Source organism: Papio anubis, chromosome 9, assembly GCF_008728515.1.
Source record: "Papio anubis isolate 15944 chromosome 9, Panubis1.0, whole genome shotgun sequence".
NCBI classification, from domain to species: domain Eukaryota; kingdom Metazoa; phylum Chordata; class Mammalia; order Primates; family Cercopithecidae; genus Papio; species Papio anubis.
The window spans coordinates 75,763,297-75,782,911 of NC_044984.1; the positions used below are offsets into that span (position 1 = coordinate 75,763,297).

Consider the following 19,615-nt stretch of genomic DNA (forward strand, 5'->3'; position numbering starts at 1 on the left):
ACCCTACTGGGCTACCCATTCTCAGACAGACACAGAGCATTCTATTTTTATACAGGTTCATCTTTAAACTCATTTTCTGACATTTAATAATAAACATAATAGGGCTTGAAAAAAAAAAAAAAAAAAAACTTCCCTGACTCATTTCAGATGGTATGCTTACTTGAGGAGGTTTAATTGAGAAAAAAAATGACGTATTTTCTCATTTACTAAATGCTTGAAAGGCTTTGATTTAATAGGTAAGGCCTCATCTCAGGAAAGCAGGTTAGGAGAAGCTGCATGATAAGAGGAAAATTCAGCCTTTCAATTTCAAGTCAATGACACCAGACAGTCTCCAGAGAAATCTGTGACAATGCATTCATCTTGATTATAATTTTAATACTCTTTACCTTTCAATTAAACCTGCATTTTCTAATCTTGTGGGCCACTTAATTAATGAACGCTTTATTTCTGCAGCCATCTATCTGAGTAAGTCCTGCCTTGAAGAATTGTGAGTGCAAACCAGTTTGAGAGAGAAGAGGAAAAATAAATGGTGAGTTGGAATTCAGCTTCACTAAACACTGCCAACACCCTCACCAACCACAAAAAAGCATCTTTTAAGTTTATTCTTCAACCATTTGTGCAAATCAAAAATAGCTCTCAGGAAAGCATATGGCATGGAAGCATGCTGATTTGACCATCTAGCATTTCAATTAGACAAAATTAACTGCTTCAAAATGCTTTTTTTTTATAATGACTTCCTTAGGCTATGCCCCTCATTTACTGTATTTTGGTGTTTCCTCCTTTGAACTTTAATAATTCTTCTAGCAATTCTATCTGTAATACTCAGTGGAAAGCTTTGGATTTTAAATCTATTTTTATTTGCATATAATTTCACATAAATTTACATGTAAAAAGATATGTATTTTTTCCCCAAACCACAGGACATACTTTCTAGAACAGATTAATAACAGAAGTATTACATTTGAGAGATAAACAAAGCAATGAAAAGACAATGTATTTCTCAACTTTTATATCTACACTTAGTATGTTAGCTGGTAAAAATTCAGAAAAGTCTTCAGAAATTCAGTTTGGAAATCATTTAGTTTGGGAAGAAAGGCATACAGAAATTAATACTTCATCATTATATCACTAAGTATATGCAATATTTTTATTTTATTATGTAATCAAATGCAGTGTTAATGACCTCTGTTTTTATAATTGCCTTCTGGTCTCACATGAGCCTGGGGAATGCTGTCATCCAAAATTACTGTGCAAAACAGCCCATGTCTCATGGTCAGCCCTGGGCTAGACAGCTTGAAGGTAGAATTGCCTGCATAACTAATGCAATGTGACAGGCACAACTGGACTCAGAATTTTCACAAAAATCATTGGGTAAGATGGCTCAAGTTCAAAGAAAAACGAGGTTTAAATTCCATGTACATTATATTTCGTGCCCCCTTGAATTTTTATGTATCTATATTCTAATTAGAGAGCTTTTTGGTCTTTTTCCTAAAACTGCATAACAGAAGACTATGTTAATATATCATGGTGACTTGGGGGATGCAAGCCTATTTAAAATCCAGCATGCTACAGAAGTCATTCCCTTGGTAGATGTGTACTTGGGTACTTGGTAACTTTTGTTTTCAAATTCTTCTAATCAAGGTACTTAGAATCTTTCAAAAAGTGGATGTTTGTGGAAATCAAAATTGTCAATCAGTCTCAGGCTGTCTGTCCATCAAGCCATGAATCATTCACTATGCTCCTACTGAAATGTGCCTATCTTATGTCTTACTCCCACTCTGCTTTGTGGACACCAATTTCTCAATATATGTATAGAGCTATCCCCGGTGTTAGGTTTTCTTTGACAATGGCTTGCTAGAGATGATTCAGCTTGTTTTTAAATCCTGGAGAGCCGGCACTACATATTGTTTTTAAATCCTGGAGAGGTCACTACAGATTGGTTGGGAACATATTTGGAGGCAAGGTAGAGTTTTTCAGTATCCCCACATTGGCTGTTCTGCTGGCACTGCATTGCTTCTGTGGGCCCTAGGCACATTTACCTTCATGGGCACATTCATCTATTAAAAAATATATATATCATATTACATTATATATTAAATATTATATATAATATTGATATAAAATAATATATTTTTAATAGATGAATGGGCTCATGAAGGCATATATATATATATTATATACATAAATTTTATAAAAACATGCAGTTTTTTTCTTTAATGGTAACTAAAATGTAACTCTAGAGTCACCTACCCAAGGCTCATTGTTACTCATTGCCCTTTTTCTTTGGAAGGCACTGATAATGAAACTAATTATATATCAGGGATGAGAGGATTATCCTCAAGCATGATAATAAAAAAGAGAGAGTTCTACTATATCATTAGCAAGCTAGCATGGCAGAAGTGATTGACATTAGTGTGATACAGTAAAAATACTCAGTATATTTTTGGAGAGAAAATATCTCCTCTGTTCCTGTGTTCCTGCAGTAATTCTTGCTGATCAGAAATTTACATTTCTACTACCTAAGACACATCAAGTGACATTCTATAATGTTAATGTATATAAGGGTAGAGCCTATGAGGAAATTCTCTAGATATCATAAAACAGTTCTTCAAAGCTTCCTTAAACATATCTCTGACTGGGCGCGGTGGTTCACGCTTGTAATCCTAGCACATTGGGAAGCTGAGGAGAGCGGATTACCTGAGCTCAGGAGTTTGAGAACAGCCTTGGCAAAATGGTGAAACCCCATCTCCAATAAAATACAAAAAAATTGGCTGGGCGTGGTGGCTCACACCTATAATCCCAGCACTTTGGGAGGCCGAGGCTGGTGGATCGTGAGGTCAGGAGTTCAAGATCAGCCTGGCCAAGATGGTAAAACCCCGTCTCTATTAAAAAAAAAAAAAAGCCTCTGACTTTATCTTCTGTTATCCTCTCCTCATCTCTCTGATTGCATCTATTATCACTAACCCAGGGCTCACACACCTCTCAAGATGTTTTCTGGTGTCTGAAATGCAATGATAGTATAAAACATATTTGAGAAGTTTTTAATGAACCCTTGCATTGCTTGCTCTGAGATGCTGTTTGAGAGGAGTCCAGCTGCCTACACGTCTGACCAGAATCCAGGGTTAGAGCCTGAAGTCTTTCACAGATTCCCTGACCCAGGTGAGAAGGATACTCCCTATTGAATGAAGCTCCCACCTCACCCCTTCAGCTCTTGCTCTAAGTTTGAGTAACTGCCTTGCTAACAAATCCTATCCCTCTGCATAATATCACTAGAATGAAAAAGAGACAAACAGAATGGCTTAGAACCAAGACTGAAGTTACTCACTCCAAGTTTCCTTTCCCTTTGACTTGTTCCATCTACCCTTCATTTTTCTCCAAATAGAAAAAAATAAAACAAAACCTTGTTCTGGTCTTATTGTATCAAGTATATGAACGAAGAGAAAGGGAGGTCATCAGGAAGCAATTCTTTTCCTTCTTCAGCCAATTCATGCTCTTGTCCTTAATTCTGACTTATCTTTATGGAGGAGAGGGAAAGAATCTTCAATCTCTATAAATGCCCAAAAGATATTTTTGCGTATTTGATGCTTCATGCATTTGTACATTTATTAAAACCCAACATTCTAAGTACGTTAGTACAATCACCTGGCCCAGTAAGCATTGTAGTTAAAGCATTTCAGGGCTGAGTCATTGCCAATCAAAAACTCTTTTGGCAGGAAAAGCCAATTTCCAACAGCTCTGACAGTGTAAAGCAGGAGGCATGTTTGACAAGATGCTGCGTATTAATTTAAAAGGCTTTAGCATCTGGTTAGGTAACACCTGCTGTGGCAAACACTCAGAGACACACAAAATAGCATTCGAGCTGAATATTTAAATCTCCCAACATAGATCAACAAAGCTCTAACTCTAAACAAAACAAAACAAAACAAAATCACATCTCTAGCAATCAGTTATAATTATATAACCAAAAATATTTGGGCTGCAACATTGTTTGCTGTTCACTGTGCTGAAATGCTGTAGTGGGTGCTATAAAAGTTGTAAAATCTATTGAAACATATTTTCCTGCCTTGGAGAATTTTACTGTGTACAACATTTAAAATTGCACACTGTAGCTCAGAAAAAATCACTTTGTGTTATAATACGTTATATCAATATACAACTAAAGCAGTTTATCAGTGGGGGGCTGGGGGTGAAAGCATTAAATAACAAAGAAAAAGAAGCAAACCATGAAAGAGAAAGCTGGAAAGATTCTTCTAACCACTCTCTCTGTGAAAGTCCATCCCAGCCTAAGGATTGTAGTTGTCTGGCAATAGGGGTGTAGGCGAGTTCTGGAATTCTTAGGACACACTAACATGACATGGTGTCATCAAATGTTCAAATAATATAACATGTTCTAATTCCATAGATACTGAGGGATATTTTTAAATTACTCAAATTTTCTGTGTCATTTACTGTAGAGAAGGAGCTTGCCCTTGTCAGCCTAGTTTGGATACTGGCTCGCTTGACAATGCATTTCTCTCTGCAAATTTTAAAAACTGACACTTTTATTATTCCTCTATTTACTCCACAATATATTACTGGATGCCTAATATGTAGGAGATCCTGTGAAATTTTTCAGACACTATAATGTGTACAATGGTGAAAAAGACATAGTAAATAGAAGTAACTGAACGATAATTACAACGAAATGTGATAAACGCTGTGATGGGGTTATATCCAGGGTGTCCAGCAAGCACCCCTGTAGGAGGGTATGTGTGTGAAGGGGGCATCTAAGACAAAAAGTGAAAAATGAGTAAGAGCCAGGCAAAATGTATGTTGAATGAAAATTAGTCCAGATTAGGGAACATCATGAGCAACTTTCTAATATCCAAAAGAGCCTAAGCATACTAAACCTATAAAATTCTTAGAGAAAAACATAGAGGTAAATCTTTGCAATCCTGGATTAGGCAATGGTTTCTTAAATGTGACACCAAAAGCTCATACAACACAAGTTAAAATAGACCAGACTCCATCTGCTATGACTGAATTGTGTCCCCAAATTCATATGTTGAAGCCCTAATCCCCAACATGGTGGTATGTGGAGACGGGAACTTTGGGAAATCATTTTGTTTAGATGAGTTAGGACTATGGGGCTCTCCAGCTGGGATTACTTCCCTTTTTAGAAGAGGAAGGGACACCAGAGCTCTCTCTCTGCTATGTGAGGGCACAGTGAGAAGGCAGCCATCTGCAAGCCAGAAAGAGGTATCAGCAGAACCCGTACATGCTGAAACCCTGATCTCAGGTTTCCAACCTCCAGAACTGTGAGGAAATATATCCTTGTTGATTAAGCCATCCAGTCTATGGTATTTTGTTAAGGGAGCCAGAGCTAATTAATATACAATAAAGTTAAAAACGTTTACACTTCGAGTAGAATCATTAATAAAGTAAAAGACAATCCACAGAATGAGACAAAATACGAGCAAATTATATATCTGATAAAGGACTGGTTGTCAAAATAGATAAATAACTATTACAACTCTATAATAAAAAGACAAATAACCAAATTTATACATGAACAGATAATCTGAATACACAGCTCTCTAAAGATACACAAATAGCCAAAAAGCACATGGAAAGCTGTTCCACATCATTAATCATCAGAGAAATGCAAGTCAAAAGCACAGTGAAATACGATTTCACATCACCCAGAATGGCTATAATCAAAATAATAAATAATAACAAGCATTGGAAAAGATGCAGAGAAGCCTCATACACTGCTGGTGGGAGTGTAATATGGTGCAGTCACTTTGCAAAACAGTTTGTCAGTTTCTCAAGTGGTAAAACAGAATTATCATATGGTCCAGCAATTTCACTACTAGGTATATACCCAAGAAAATTGAAAACATATGTCCACACAGAAACTTGTACGTGAATGTTCATAGTAGCATTATTCATGATATTTAAAAGGTGGCAACAATCCAAATGTCCAACAGTGGAGGAACGAATTTTTAAAATGCAAATACTGTTTTGTTGTTTCATTTCATATTGTTTTATTTCCTGTGATAAGAACATTTAACATGATATCTGACCTTTTAACAGATTTCTAAGTACACAATATCTAAACTGTAAAGTAAAGGCACTATGTTGATCAGTTGACGTCTGGAAAAAACTAATCTTGTATAACTGTAATTTTATATCCATTGAACAACTACCCGCATACCCCTTCCCCCATCTTCTGGTAACCACTGTTCTGTGGTCTACTTCTATTCCTGTAACTATTTTAGATGCCACATTGTCACATATATGAGGAATCATGCAAGAGTTGTCCTCCTGTGACTAATTTCCCTCAGCACAATGTTTTCCATGTCCTTTCATGTTGTCACAAATGGTAGGATTTTCTTCTTCTTTTCTTCTTCTTTTTTTTTTTTTTTTTGGAGACAGAGTCATGCTCTGTCATCCAGGCTGGAATTCAGTGGTATGATCACAACTCACTGCATTCTCTACCTCCTGAGCTCAAAGGATCCTTCAACTTCAGCCTCCAAGGTGGCTGGGAACATAGGTACACATCACTACACAAAGGTAATTTTATATTTATTTATTTATTTATTTATTTTTGGTAGGGAAGAGATCTCCCTATATTTCCCAGGCTGGTCTCAAACTCCTGGGCTCAAGGGATCCTGCCGCCTCAGCCTCCCAAAGTGCTGAGATTTCAGGCATGAGCCACAATGCCTGACTTGGATTTCCTTCTTTTTTAAGGGTGCATAATTTTCTATTGTTTGTATATATCACATTTTATTTACCCATTCATCTATTGATGGATATTTAGGTTGTTTCAATTTCTTGGTTATTCTGAAAAATGATACAAAGGACATAGGGGTGCAGATGTTTCTTCAAGATTCTGATTTTAATATCTTTGGTTATATACCCAGAAGTGGGATTGCTGGATCATATGCTCATCTTATTGTTATTTTTTTTGTGAAACCTCCATACTCTTTTCCACAGTGGCTGTACCATATTACATTTCCACCAACAGTGAATAAGGGTTTCAATTTCTCCACAACCTTGCCAGCATTTGTTTTATTTTTATTTTTGAAAATAGCCATTCTAACAGGTATTAGGTGACATAAGGAAACTTTTTGAGGTGATGAATATGTTTATTACCTGAATTCCATTGTGGTGATTGTAACATCAGTGTATATATATGCCAAAACTCACGAAATTGTGTACATTAATTACATGAAGAGTTTTTTAAACAAATACACACAAGGAAATATTATTCAACAAGAAAAAGAAATGAAGTATACATGCTATAATATGGATGATCCTTGAAAATATTATGCTAAGTTAAAGAAGCCAGTCACAAAGGACCATGTTTATGTATGATCCTCTTAATGTAAAACGTCCAGAACAGGCAAATATATAGAAACAGAAAATGAATTAGTGGTTAACTAGGGCTAGGGAAGTTGGAGAGATTGGAGGAGGTGAGAACTAAGGAGCTCTGGATTTCCTTCTGGGGTAACAAAAATATTCCAAAATTAATTGTGATGAGGGTGCACAACTTTGCAAATACACTAAATGCCAATGAATTGTATTTTTAATGGCTGAATAAAATGGTAAGTGCTGTTGCAATAAAGCTGTTTAAACAACAGTAGTTCAGTTTGGATGGAGGGTAAGCTATGCTAGTTATTTTGGTCTTTGGTAAAAGGTAATAATGGGCACCATGGATGGAATTTAGGCAGGTGAATGACATTATTAATTTTATCCTCCTTCTTATTAGTTTAGCAACCCCTCAAAGAAATTAAAAACACTAAATTCCTGGACTTGCCAGGCTAAGGGCCAGACTCTGGACCTTACCAAATTCATCAAGGTAATGTAACCCTGAAATATACTTTGTAGAAACCAGTATGCTTGTGGATACTTAATTCTTTTATGTCAATAGCATTTATTGATTATTGCCATTGGAAATTTTTCCATCCCCATCCTTATGACCATCTTAACATCCCCTCCCCCAGCAAAAACAAAAATATACTAAAAACAAATAATACTTCACATTAAAAATATGCCAGGTTCCCTCCTGCTCCTAGGGGACTTCCCTTGCTATGAGTATCTTGCTAGTAAGTAGAAGCAGAAATAATCTCAGAAGACTTGGCTTTCTTGAGAAGCGCTTTGTAAAATACAATTTTCAAAAAGAAAAAGTATATAAAATTACTCACATATTATCTTAATCTTTGCAACTGTTCATTAGTAGTTTGCAAAGACTCAAAGTATGAATAACTCTTGAATTCTCTCTATCCTACAGCTATTTTCTCATTTATGAAACAAGCCTTGTAAATGTTGAATTGCTACAGAAACATACATGTACATAAAATTGCATGTAGGGCCGGGCGCGGTGACTCACGCCTGTAATTCTAGCACTTTGGGGGGCTGAGGCGGGTGGATCACCTGCTGTCAGGAGTTCCAGACCAGCCTGGCCAACATGGTGAAACCCCGTCTCTACTAAAAATACAAAAATTAGCTGGGCATGATGGCGGGCACCTGTAATCTCAGCCACTAGGGAGGCTGAGGCACAAGAATGGCTTGAACCCCGGGAGGCGGAGGTTGCAGTGAGCCGAGATCAAGACATTGCACTCCAGTCTGGGTGACAGAGCGAGACTCCATCTCAAACAAACAAACAAACATTTCCATCTTGGTAGCAAAATATATAATTGCATATATAACAAATTGATTTTTTTTTTTTTGGTATTTTATACCATCTTCCTGCAGCTTCATCAGATAAACCACACGTGTGATGACACTGTCTACTGCTTCGCCTGAGACGTGAAATTATCATGACATTTTTCTTGAAGCAGCTCCATAATATTCCTTGATGCTGAACTTTAGGCAGCAACTATTTAATAACCCAAACTGGCACCCAAGATGAATTTTATTGGTCATCCTGTTCTGGAATTGTAAATTTTTTACATCTTCTTCAAAATATAAAGCATAGCTGATAGTCCAAGTTAGAAAGATCTCCTACCAAAAATTGTCCAACTGCAGAACCATGGCTTAGTTTATTATTTACTTATATCGATAAATTACATTAGAATGATTGACTGTTTTCCATGTTATGCACATAAATCAACACAAGATAATCACCATATTTGACCTCAGGTCCATAGCATTCCTTACTCATTTTTATTTATGTAAGCTAATGTTACCCGGGAAAATGGAAAAATGGCTATGAGTCAAAGTGTATATTCAGATGTTCTTTCTTCTCACATTTTTCTTTAACAATGTGTTTCAAGAGAAAGACTATATTTCAAGTAAGAAATTTGATCCTTTATTTTAAATAGGAAAAAAATGTTTAACACCAAAGTAAGAAAACATTTTCAATATTTCCTTCATGTAGAATTTTATTCTTTATTTTTAAATTTTAATTAACTAATTTGTTTTGAGATAGAGTCTCACTACTCTGTCAACCAGGCTGAAGAGCAGTGGTACGATCTCATCTCACTGCAACCTTCACCTCCCGGATTCAAGCAATTCTTGTGCCTCAGTCTCCCGAGTAGCTGGAATTACAGGCATCCACCACCAAGCCCAACTGATTTTTGTATTTTTGGTACAGATGGGGTTTTGCCATGTTGGTTGGGCTGGTCTCGAACTTCTGGCCTCAAGTGACCTACCGGCCTCAGCCTCCCAAAGTGCTGGGATTACAGGCATGCACTACCACACCCAGCTAATTTTTGTATTTTTAGTAGAGATGAGGTTTCACCATGTTGGTCCCACTGGTCTTGAACCCCTGACCTCAAGTGATCCGCCTGTGTCGGCCTCCCAAAGTTCTGAGATTACAGGCATGGGCTATTGCACCTGGCCCTCTTGTGGAATTTAAAATTTTTCTTTTAAACAATTCCAAATTTGTAAATGAATACTAGCACCAATATCATTTTATTATAACTTAATTGCTGTGAAATATAATTATTGCTTTTCGATTATATTCTTTAAAAATCCTGTATTATACTTCATAAGCAAAATTATTATTTCTAAATCTGTTTTCCATGAATTAAAGAAGGTTTAGCCTTCTTCCAATGAACTACAAGTTTGCTAATTTTGCATAGATCACTCTTAGAATCATTTAGGTGATAAAATCACTAGCAGATACAAAAGGGGGACCCTGACTGATTGAAAAATCTAGATAGATGTTGAAATGTGAATTATCTAGAATAGAATGATACACAAAACAAAAATAAAATGGTCTTTTAAGATTAATGAGATTTCTAGCTGAATTATTTCTAATTTTAATTATTCATACTACTCTTTCTTTGATTTTTGTTAATAATCTTGGACAGTCAATCTTCAGATCCCACTAAGACAGAATACTAGAAGCTTTAATTCTATTCTGTCATACAAACCTCTGTATCTAGATGGTAAACTCTGTGAGAACCAGAACTAAAATGTTCTGGCCTCTGTTATTTTGCCAGCTCTTTATATGGGGCCTGACATAGAGACTCTGTATTTGTTAAAGGATCACGGTAAAATGCTCACATTTAGTAATTAAAGTTTGATGCAGATTAGTAAGCATTTTTATTTAAGTAAAAATAAGAACAAAAACCTTGTTCCTGATAAAGCTATTGGTGAATGAATCTTAAAACATGGCATATATATTTCATTATTTTCAAAGTGTTATTCTGTAAACATTTTAAACTTATTTTATATAATGTGTTTTATAATTTTAAAATTCGAGAATATAGTTTGCTATTATTTCTTCTGATTCCAGCACAAGACAACGTAGTTTTTCCTGTGATTTTAAATATTGGCTTGCAAGCTCGTATTTGGTTATCTTAATCTGTTGAGAATTCTGTAAGGTCCACCTGAAGACACTTCAGAGAGAATATATATTTTCCTTCTGCTAGGCATTATGACTCAAGGACTACTTTAAGTTGAAAGTGTTAAAAATGTGAACCCCGATCTTTTTTTAAATTTTTTATTTTATTTTTTAATTTTTTTTTGAGATGGAGTCTTGCTCTGTCGCCCAGGCTGGAGTGCAGGGGCGTGATCTCGACTTACTGCAAGCTCCGCCTCCCGGGTTCACGCCATTCTCCTGCCTCAGCCTCCCGAGTAGCTGCGGCTACAGGCTCCCGCCACCACGCCAGGCTAATTTTTTGTATTTTTAGTACAGACGGGGTTTCACCATGTTAGCCAGGATGGTCTCGATCTCATGACCTTGTGACCATCATTTTTAAGGACAGCATTGTGGTAACTTTTTATTTTCCCTCCACCTTAACTCAGGCTTGTATTAATGGTCACCCTGATGTCTTTTTGTTGATGATAAGTTTTTTCTAGATAAGTTTTTTCTAGGCTCGTCTATCTCTGTCAGAGTGAAGCTCCTCAGAGGCTCCGGATTTATGCCGAAGTTTTAGTATGACCTCCTTTCATTCCTAGGTTCTGCTTTCAGTGTACTCAATGGCCATCAAACCTCAAGTTTCTAGTTCCTGGAATCAGCAATTATCTACAGGGTGCTCCAGCTTTCAGAATACACTATGCTGGTTTTTAATGATTTGGTTTTTCTTGAAAGTGATTTTGAGAATTTAAAAGTATCTGTGTTGCATTTAGTCTAGGTGTTTGTAGTGAGAAGTCTTTCAGACTTTCCTATTTGCCACACAGTCAAAAGCAGAAGTTGAACATGATGAACTATTTATAGATGTTAAGTTCCAATATTGAATTGATATTAAAAGCAATTCAAGCCATTGGAGAATCATCCCTGAAAATTTGTATTTATTTTCTCTCTGCCAATCACCTAGTTTTTGAGACACATGATTAAATGTGACATAAAATTAAGTTCATAAAGAAAAATACAATAAATCTAGATTTATATCACATAAATATGAACTGTATTTAAAATAATTCAGTCAACTAAAACAAATTAACATTTCAATTGTGAAAGTGCTCTCTGTTAAGAAGTTTGGTCTGCATTGTGGAAGACAGTGTGGCGATTCCTCAAAAACCTAGAACAACAAATACCATTTGACCCAGCAATCCAATTACTGGGTATACACCCAAAGGAATATAAACCATTCTATTTTAAAGATACATGCACATGAGTGTTCATTGCATCAGTACTCACAATAGCAAAGACATGGAAGCAGCTCAATAATAGACTGGATAAAGAAAATGTGGTGCATATACACCATGGAATAGTCTGCATCCATAAAAAGAAATGAGATCATGTCCTTTGCAGGGACGTGGATGAAGCTGGAAGCCATTATCCACAGCAAACTAACCCAGGAACAGAAAACCAAACACTGCATGTTCTCACTGATATGTGGGAGCTGAACAATGAGAACACATGGACACAGGGAGGGGAACAACACACATTGGGGCCTGTCTGGGTGGTAGCGGGGGAAGGGACAGCATCAGGAAAAATAGCTAATGTAAGATGTGCTTAATACTTAGGTGATGGCTTGATGCGGGAAGCTAACCACCACAGCACACATTTACCTATGTAACAAATATGCGCATCCTGTACATGTACCCTGGAACTTAAAATAAAATTTAAGAAAAGAAAAATAAAAGGGAATTTGGTCTGAAGAAGAAAGACAAAACCTCAGGATTGAGAGGAAAGGAGGAGAGACAGCTACCTTCAATTTTATTTGAAAGGCTTTCACCTGGAAAGCCTTGGACAAAGTTCCTTTGACAGAGAATGATTATGAGGAGGTCAGGAACACATATTTTTACTAAATGATAAATTCCACCATTTATTCATTGAACATTTTGAAAGTGATGGCCATGTGTGAAAACCTGTGGTGGTCTTGTGCCAGTCTTCAAAGGGAATGCTTCCAGCTTTTGTCCATTCTGTATGATATTGGCTGTGGGTTTGTCATAAATCGCTTGTGTTATTTTGAGATACATTACATCAATACCTAGTTTATTCAGAGTTTTTAGCATGAAGGAATGTTGAATTTTATTGAAGGCCTTTTCTGCTTCTCTTGGGATAATCATGTGCTGTTTGTCACTGGTTCTGTTTATGTGATGAATTACATTTATTGATTTGGTATGTTGAACCAGCCTTGTATCCTAGGGATGAAGCCGACTTGATCGTGGTGGATAAGCTTTTTGATGTGCTGCTGGATTCGGTTTGCCAGTATTTTATCGAGGATTTTCACATTGATGTTCATCAGGAATATTGGCCTGGAATTTTCTTTTTTTGTTGTTGTATCTCTGCCAGGTTTTGGCATCAGGATGATGCTGGCCTCATAAAATGAGTTAGGGAGGAGTCCCTCTTTTCCTATTGCTTGGAATAGTTTCAGAAGAAATGGTACCAGCTCCTCTTTGTACCTCTGGTAGAATTCGGCTGTGAATCCATCTGGTCCTGGGCTTTTTTTTTGGTTGGTAGGCTATTAATTACTGCCTCAATTTCAGATCTTGTTATTTGTCTATTCAGGGATTCGACTTCTTCATAGGTGAGTCTTGGGAGGGTGTACATGTCCAGGAATTTATCCATTTCCTCTAGATTTTCTAGTTTTTTTGCATAGAGGTGTATAGTATTCTCTGATGGTAGTTTGTATTTCTGTGGGATCAGTGCTGATATCTCCTTTATCATTTTTTATTGTGTCTATTTGATTCTTCTCTCTTTTCTTCTTTATTAGTCTGGCTAGCAGTCTATCTATTTTGTTCTTTTCAAAAACCCATGTCCTAGATTCGTTGATTTTTTGAAGGGTTTTACATCTCTCTATCGCCTTCAGTTCTGCTCTGATCTTAGTTATTTCTTGTCTTCTGCTAGCTTTTGAATTTGTTTGATCTTGTTTCTCTAGTTTTTTTAATTGTAATTTTAGGTTGTTGATTTTAGATCTTTCCTGTTCTCTCCTGTGGATATTTAGTGCTCTAAATTTCCCTCTAAACACTGCTTTAGCTGTGTCCCAGATATTCTGCTACATTGTCTTTTTTCTTATTGGTTTCAAAGAACTTACTTATTTCTGCCTCAATTTCGTTATTTACCCAGTAGTCATTCAGGAGCAGGTTGTCCAGTTTCCATGTAGTTGTGTGGTTTTAAGTCAGTTTCTTAATCCTGAGTTCTAATTTAATTGCACTGTGGTCTGAGAGATTGTTTGTTATGATTTCCTTTCTTTTTCATTATCTGAGGAGTGTTTTACTTCCAATTATGTGGTCAATTTTAGAATAAGTGCGATGTGGTGCTGAGAAGAATGTACATTCTGTTGATTCGGAGCGGAGAGTTCTGTGGATGTCTATTGGATCCACTTGGTCCAGAGCTGAATTCAAGTCCTGAATATCCTTGTTAATTTTCTGTCTCATTGAGCTATTTAACATTGACAGCGGGGTGTTAAAGTCTCCCACTGTTACTGTGTGGGAGTCTAAGTCTCTTTCTAGGTCTCTAAGAACTTACTGTATAAATCTGGGTGCTCCTGTATTGGGTGCATACATACTTAGGATAGTTAGCTCTTCTTGTTGCATTGATCCCTTTACCAGTATGTAATGCCCTTTTTTGTCTTTTTTGATCTTTGTTGGTTTAAAGTCTGTTTTATCAGAGACTAGGATTTCAACCCCTGCTTTTTTGTTTGTTTGTTTGTTTCCAGTTGCTTGGTAAATATTCCTCCATCCCTTTATTTTGAGCTATGTGTGTCTTTGCATGTGAGATGGTTCTCCTGAATAGAGCACACCGATGAGTTTTGACTCTTTATCCAATTTGCCAGTCTGTGTCTTTTAATTGGGGCATTTAGCCCATTTACATTTAAGGTTAATATTGTTATGTATGAATTTGATCCTGTCATTATGATGCTAGCTGGGTTTTTTTGCCAGTTAGTTGATGCAGTTTCTTTATAGAGTTGACGGTCTATACAATTTGATATGTTTTTGCAGTGGCTGATGCTGGTTTTTCCTTTCCATATTTAGTGCTTTCTTCAGGAGCGCTTCTAAGGCAGGCCTGGTGGTGACAAAAATCTCTCAGCATTTGCTTGCCTGTAAAGGATTTTATTTTTCCTTCACTTATGAAGCTTAGTTTGGCTGAATATGAAATCTGGGTTGAAAATTGTCTTCTTTAAGAATGTCGAATATTGGCCTCCACTCTCTTCTGGCTTTTGGGTTTCTGCAGAGAGATCCTCGGTTAGTCTGATGGGCTTCCCTTTGTGGGTAACTTGACTTTTTTCTCTGGCTGCCCTTAACATTTTTTCTTTCATTTCAACCTTGGTGAATCTGATGATTATGCGTCTTGGGGTTGCTCTTCTCGAGGAGCATCTTTGTGGTGTTCTCTGTATTTCCTGAATTTGAATGTTTGACCTGTCTTGCTAGGTTGGGGAAGTTCTCCTGGATAGTATCCTGACGACTGTTTTCCAACTGGGTTCCATTCTCCCTGTCACTTTTAGGTATACCAATCAAACATAGGTTTGGTCTTTTCAGACAGTCCCATATTTCTTGGAGGCTTTGTTTGTTCCTTCTCATTCTTTTTTCTCTAATCTTGTCTTTATGCTTTATTTCATTAAGTTAATCTTCTCTCTCTGAAATCCTTTCTTCCGCTGGGTCAATTTCGCTATTGATACTTGTGTATGCTTCACAAAGTACTCTGTGTTGTGTTTTTCAGCTCCATCAGGCCACTTATGTTCTTCTGTAAACTGATTATTCTAGTTAGCAATTCCTCTACCCTTTTTTCAGGGTCCTTAGCTTCCTTGCATTGGGTTAGAACACGCTCCTTTAGCTAAGAGGAGTGTGTTATTACCCACCCTCTGAAGCCTACTTCTGTCGATTCATCAAACTCATTCTCTGTCCAGTTTTGTTCCCTTGCTGGCAAGGAGTTGTGATCCTTTAGATGAGAAGAGGTGTTCTGGTTTTTGGAATATTCTGTCTTTTTGCACTGGTTTTTCCTCATCTTCATGGATTTATCTACCTTAGGTCTTTGATGTTGGTGACCTTCAGATGGGGTTTCTTTGCAGATGTCCTTTTTGTTGATGTTGATGCTCTTCCTATTTGTTAGTTTTCCTTTTAATAGACTCCTCTGCTGCAGGTCTGCTTGCATTTGCTGAAAGTCCACTCCCGACCCTGTCTGCCTGGGTATCATCAGAGCAGGCTGCAGAACAGCAAAGATTGCTGCCTGTTCCTTCCTCTGGAAGCTTTCTCCCAGAGGGGCACCCACCGGATGCCAGCCAGAGCTCAGCTTTATGAGGTGGGCCCTCTCTTATCACTCCTATTCAACATAGTATTGGAAGTTCTGGCCACAGCAATCAGGCAAGAGAAAGAAATAAAGGGTATTCAAATAGGAAGAGAGGAAGTCAAATTGTCTCTGTTTGCAGATGACATGATTGTATATTTAGAAAACCCCATTGTCTCAGTCCAAAATCTCCCTAAGCTGATAAGCAACTTCAACAAAGTCTCAGGATACAAAATCAATGTGCAAAAATCACAAGCATTCATATACACCACTAACAGACAAAGAGAGAGCAACATCATGAGTGAATTTCCATTCACAATTGCTACAAAGTAAATAAAATACATGTGAACTTACAAGGGATGTGAAGGCCCTCTTCAGGTAGACCTATAAACCCTTGCTGAAGGAAATAAGAGACGACACAAACAAATGGAGAAATATTCCATGCTCATGGATAGGAAGAATGAATATCATGAAAATGGCCATACTGCCCAAAGTAATTTATAGATTCAATGCTATTCCCATCAAACTACCATTGATTTTCTTCACAGAATTAGAAGAAAAAAAAAAACTACTTTAAATTTCATACGGAACCAAAAAAGAGCCTGCATAGCCAAGACAATCCTAAACAAAAAGAACAAAGCTGGAAGCATCATGCTACCTGACATCAAATGATGCTACAAGGCTATAGTAACCAAAACAGCATGCTACTGGTACCAAAACAAATATATAGACCAATGGAACAGAACAGAGACCTCAGAAATAATGCCACACATCTACAACCATCTGATCTTTGACAAACCTAACAAAAACAAGAAATGGGGAAAGGAAATCCATATTTAATCAATGGTGCTGGGAAAACTGGATGGCCTTATGCAGAAAACTGAAATCGGACCCCTTCCTTACAACTTATAAAAAAATTAACTCAAGGTGGATTAAAAACTTGAATGTAAGACCTAAAACCATAAAAACCCTAGAAGAAAACCTAGGCAATACCATTCAGGACATAGGCATGGGCAAAGACTTCATGACTAAAACACCAAAAGCAATGGCAACAAAAACCAAAATTGACAAATGGGATCTAATTAAACTAAAGAGCTTCTGCACAGGAAAAGAAACTATCATCAGAGTGAAAAGGAAACCTACAGAATGGGAGAAAATTTTTGCAATCTATCCATCTGACAAAGGTCTAATATCCCGAATCTACAAAGAACTTAAACAAATTTACAAGAAAAAAACAACCCCATCAAAAAGTGGGCAAATGATATGAACAGACATTTCTCAAAAGAAGACATTTACGTGGTCAACAAACATATGAAAAAAAACTCATCATCACTGTTCATTAGAGAAATGCACATCAAAACCACAATGAGATACCATTTCATGCCAGTTAGAATGGCAATCATTAAAAAGTCAGGAAACAACAGATGCTGGAGAGGATGTGGAGAAATAGGAACACTTTTACACTGTTGGTGGGATTGTAAATTAGTTCAACCATTGTGGAAGACAGTGTGGCAATTCCTCAAGGATCTAGAACCAGAAATACCATTTGATCCAGCAATCTCATTACTGGGTATACACCCAAAGGATTTTAAGTCATTCTACTATAAAGACACATGTACATGTATGTTTATGGCAGCACTGTTCACAATAGCAAAGACGTGGAACCCACTCATATGCCCATCAATGATAGACTGGATAAAGAAAATTTGGCATATATACCCCATGGAATACTATACAGCCATAAAAACGGATGAGTTCATGTCCTTTGCAGGTACATGGATAAAGCTGGAAACCATTATTCTCAGCAAACTAACACAGGAACATAAAACCAAACACTGCATGTTCTCACTCATAAGGGGGAGCTGAACAATGAGAACACATGGACACAGGGAGGGGAACATCACACACCGGAGCCTGTCAGCAGGTCGGAGGTTTGGGGGGGATAGCATTAGGAGAAATACCTAATGTAGCTGACGGGTTGATGGGTATAGCAAACCACCATGGCACGTGTGTACCTATGTAACAAACCTGTAGGTTCTGCACATGTATCCCAGAACTTAAAGTATATATATAAACCGTGCTGGGATCACAAAGAATAAGTTGGGTTGCAGTGCTAAAATTCTGCTTACAGTTTAAGAAGATACATTTTCAGGATATGCTATGATACATATTATTTGTGATAAAAATTGAATTGTGTTTTACAAATGTGAGATAGAATAATTCTGCCACGACAACTGTGCATATTAAAAAGTTATGTAGAACCCTACATTAAGCAATTCATCATTGCTGGCAGAATTGCAAAATAGCACAGTCACTTTGAAAGATAGTGTAGCATTTATTTGAAATGTTAGAGTTACCATATAACCTAGCACTTCCACTTCTAGTTACATACACAAGAGAAATGAAAACACATGTATATAAAAAAGCTTTTATATGCATATTCATAGTAGTATTGTTAATAATAGCCAATAAATGAAAACAACCCAAATATCTATTAACCAATGAATGGATAAATAAAATTAGTACAGCCATATAATGGAATATTAATTGGCAATATGAAGAAATAAAGTATAAGCTATAATGAAGATTAATCTTGAAAGCAAAAGACCCCATATTGTAAAATTTCAGTTATAGTATATGAAATATCCAGAACAACAAATCCATAGAGGAAGAAAGTAGCTTGGTGGTTGCCAGGGCCTTGGAAATGGGGCAAATGGGGATTAATTGCTAAAAGATACAGGGAATAGGGTGATGCACATGATCTAAAATTAGATAGTAGTGAAGGTTGCTCAACTCTGTGAATAAGCTAAAAACACTGAAGTATACACTTTAAAGGTGAATTTTATGCTATATATTTTTTCTTAATACAGTTATTATGATAAATTTTAAGAAAAAACTATATAAGGCATTTAAAAATCAAAACAGAAAAGAACTTTCATAGAAGGTTCTATTTCTGAAGTTTAATATTTTCAATTCTATAAGACATATATTTCAATTTTAATGAAATTTCTGCTGTACACTTGGGAACGTATAACATTGTAAATGTAATCATTTCAAAGTACTTTGTAGAATCACCTTTCTCCCCCCTCCCTTTATTTTGGGTTTGGTGACCTATAAAAGTAAATTATTTCTTGCCCTTGTGCAGAAGTTTGAAGCATCCCTCGGGGTAGGAATCACTTTTAAAACTCCCTACTGTTTCACTGATGGCGCTGTATTCTTAAAGGACACTGAAAAAAAAAATAACGTGGCATTGCCTGGGCGAAGGTCATTTCCTTATTAATAATTCGACAATATCCTGGTACTTTTAGAATTTCATTTTTGTGCACTATGTAAGACCAAATAAAAATCCTAAAATGCTGACAGAATGAAAGTCAAAAACTCTTGAGGTGGATGTAATGGACAAATTTAAAAAAGCAATAGTCCACACTATTTTGAGTCCGGCACTATGCTAGAGACTTTGGAAGAAGTTTTAACCACAGTGATGCTGATTACCTAGTGGGAAAAACA

The 19,615-nt window shown here is 36.7% G+C and overlaps 1 protein-coding gene across 26 annotated transcripts in view; it reads right to left on the bottom strand.

Annotated features, from left to right (window-relative positions):
* The window catches only part of PPFIA2 (PTPRF interacting protein alpha 2), a 508,974-nt gene that overhangs the window by 212,305 nt on the left and 277,054 nt on the right, over nt 1-19,615 (bottom strand). Inside the window, exon 1 of one of the 26 annotated variants that reach the window (XM_031651110.1) lies at nt 4,223-4,287. The exons of the other annotated variants lie outside the window; for them this stretch is intronic. The gene's annotated coding sequence lies outside the window, so the exon portion shown is untranslated. Of the gene's footprint in view, nt 1-4,222; nt 4,288-19,615 lie in introns of those variants that run through there. 26 annotated transcript variants of the gene reach the window in all.